This window comes from Melospiza georgiana, chromosome 15, assembly GCF_028018845.1.
Source record: "Melospiza georgiana isolate bMelGeo1 chromosome 15, bMelGeo1.pri, whole genome shotgun sequence".
Classification (NCBI taxonomy): Eukaryota; Metazoa; Chordata; class Aves; order Passeriformes; family Passerellidae; genus Melospiza; species Melospiza georgiana.
This window is the reverse complement of record NC_080444.1, coordinates 517,442-520,611: the sequence shown is the minus strand read 5'-3', so window position 1 is coordinate 520,611 and position 3,170 is coordinate 517,442.

Sequence of the window (3,170 nt, the reverse complement as noted above, 5' to 3'; positions counted from 1 at the left end):
CGCAACCCAGGGCTGCCCGAGCACGGGAGAGGTGCCCGAGCAAGGGCAGAGGTGCCCGAGCCCCAGCGCTGCCCGAGCACGGGAGAGGTGCCCGAGCGAGGGCAGAGGTGCCCGAGTACCGGGAGAGTTGCCCGAGTACCGGGAGAGGTGCCCGAGCCCCAGGGCTCCCGGCACCGCGGCCCGAGCACAGGGACAGGGGCCCGGCTCCGCGGCCCCCGCAGCACCGACGCTCCTCAGGTCGCAGCACCGGAGCAGCGGCAGGGCGGGAAGCGTGCAGGTATCAGAGGGAGTTACACTTGCTTTGGTCTCCTCAGGGCTGCAGAAAGCCCACAGAGATCAAACACCGGCTCGTTACCTGCCGGCCTCAGGATAAAGAAACCATAAATCAGAATCAGTCAGCTGCCGGCTGATGGTTCATGCTGCCTTTGAGGGGAGGGGGTCGCTCAGATTTTTTATTAGGGTGGTTGCTTGCTTGCTTTTCTCATTGGTTTTAGCCCAGGAATTTTAACCCATAAGCCCAAAAGGTGATTTGGAAGGCAAAGAGCCAACGGAAGGGGCTTTGCCATCACTGCAGTCACCCAGGCCCCGCAGTGAGGGCACTGAATCTCCCTTCTCCTCAATGCTTGTTTTCCTCTGGTCACTGGTCAGCTACCTCCTGCCCCTGAGCTCCTTCCAGCCCTTCCCACCACCCGCCCACTCAGATGTGGCTGTTGTAAATATCTCAAGTGGGATTCATGGGTTTCAGATGCATGAAACACTGTCTATGTAACAGAGGGCAGAACTCAGAGCTCACCCTGCCCCAGACCCCCTCTGCCCCAGCAGCCCCAGCTCTGGTTTGCAGCTCACCCCAGCCCAAGCGTTCTCCTGCGAATCCCAGGGAGGCCAGCAGAGCTCTGCTGGCTCCAGCTGTGCCCGTGCTCTGCCAATCTGCACAGCAGAGTTTGGTTTTCACGCTCAGTTTCCATTGCTGGTTTATCCATGGGCAGTTCCCAGCCCAGCTGCAGGCACCGGCCGCCCCCTCCTGACAGGAGGAGCTGTGCTCCCTCCAAACCTGCCCTGAACTCCCATCCTCGGTTCCCTGCCTACAAACCCGGGGAAGGAACTCCACTGGTCAATGGAGACTCCTCAGAGAAGGACATTTTTCCTAAAACCGCACAAAGGGAATGGATAAGACAATTCACTGTGCCGCAGCCCCTGGACCTTCCCTCTTGCAGGCTTCCTGCGTGTGCAGCAGGAAAGTCGGGTCTGCCTGCGGGGGTTTTCAGTGGCACAGCGACCTCCAAGGCGCAGAGCTGCTCTCACTCTGTGCCCTCTGCCAGCATTCCTGCAGAAACACCCGACAAGCTGGAAGCATGCGCTGTGCCCTGGTGTGAAAGGTGGCAGCAGCTGCAAAATGAGGGTGAGTCCAGCTCAGCCACGGCACCTCAGACAGCTGAATGCCTCGGGGAGCTGGCTCTGTGCTCAGGACTCCTGACATCCTTCTAGAGCTGGGCCAGAAAGCAGCTGGCTCTGAGACACATCCCCACATCCCAGCACAGCCAGAAATGAACACAATTGCACTAACCCATCAGCCCCTCTCTCCTTCTGAGAGCTAAGAATGCAAGCACTGGCTCCAAACGTTTTAGTTGGAAACACCAGAGCAGCCTGGGACTGTGTAAAATCTCTCATTTATCATTCTTAGGAGGTTTATTCACTGCCCAACAGTCATTGCAGTTAATTTGTGAAATGAGTGTTTGAAGTGTAATCACAGCTGAAGATTTCTCAGGTTGTTACAAACTTCAGCATCTGTCCCATTTAAAAAGCAACACTTCCAAATATTCACGAGATCAGTGTTTAAAACCCCAAACTGTCCGTGGAGCCCGTGGGAGCTCCCCAGGCTGATCCCTCTGCATGTGTTCCCAGTGGGAAGCGCTGATGGACCCGAGACTGCCTGGGGACAGCACACAAGGGACCCCGAGCCAGGCTGGGGAGGGCTGCAGGGGGAATGGAGGGGGAAAATGATCCATCCACACCAAAGTTACAGCCAGAACAGAGCCTACGGGCACGAGGGGTCAACAAAAATTCCCTAATCCTTCACATGACCAAGCAGGGAGTCCCATTGCCTACTTTCTGCATCCAGCCCAGGGAATGCTCCAATGAAATGTTACAGCCAGGTCACCACCAGTGAGAAATCATAAATTACTATTTTTACATTACATATCTTAGAAACAGTAGGATGTATAACATTTGCTTAGTTGGTGATGGATAGGAAGAACAAATAATGTTTAGTTTATTGTTCAGAGACACTTGTACAAATTCAGGGATGCTGAATATTTTTTCCATGAAGTGAAGTTCATTTTTTAAAAAGGTTTTTTCAATTTAAGGTACTATTTGGGAGAAAAGTCAATAAACAAGAAGATATTAGTTTCCTGTTTTGTATTAATCCTCAGGCTATTTATTTTGTATTTCTGTAAAAAAAAAAAAAAAGCAATGGTTTAAAGACATTTTAAGTTTTCAGAAGTTTATTCATCTAAGTTTATAGCACTAATGCTTAGCTCTGTAGCTTGTAGATAATTAAATTAACTGGGGCCAAATGGATTACAGCCCCTCATGCACTGCAAGCACTGGGGGGTGCACTGGGGAAAATGAGGCTCAGGAAAGATTTGGCACCCACCGTGTGAGACACCAGCCTGTGGGAGCTGCTGTGGCACCATTAAAACTTTTTGCATGAAAGCATGTTTATTTTCCCTTTCTTATTTCAGGGTTTGCCTGTTGGGGACAGATGGCAAGGGGAGGGTGAGAGGGTCACTGACTGTGGGTATGAACTGGAATAAAAGCATCCTGAGGCAGTACCCAGGAGAGAATAAACCACGATGAGACCCTAGACATCCCATGTGTCAGAAGGACTTTGAGGCAGCACAGGTGACACCATCCTGGTCCTTGCCTTGTGTCACACCAGCTCCCACCTGCCAGGGCCACCCCTCTCCCCACCCAGGCAGCCCCAGGCTCTTCAGTTAAAGCCTTTGGCTCAATCAGCTTTGGAGGGAGCTGAATGCAGCTGAGAAGCAGCACAACTCCCTGGAGCAAGGAGTGCAATTCTAAGCAAAATTTGAAGACCCTGAAGACCCTGCCCACAGCTGGAAAAGAAGGGTCTCCAGGGTAACTTTCTTTCCAAGAGAAGCCAAAGCACC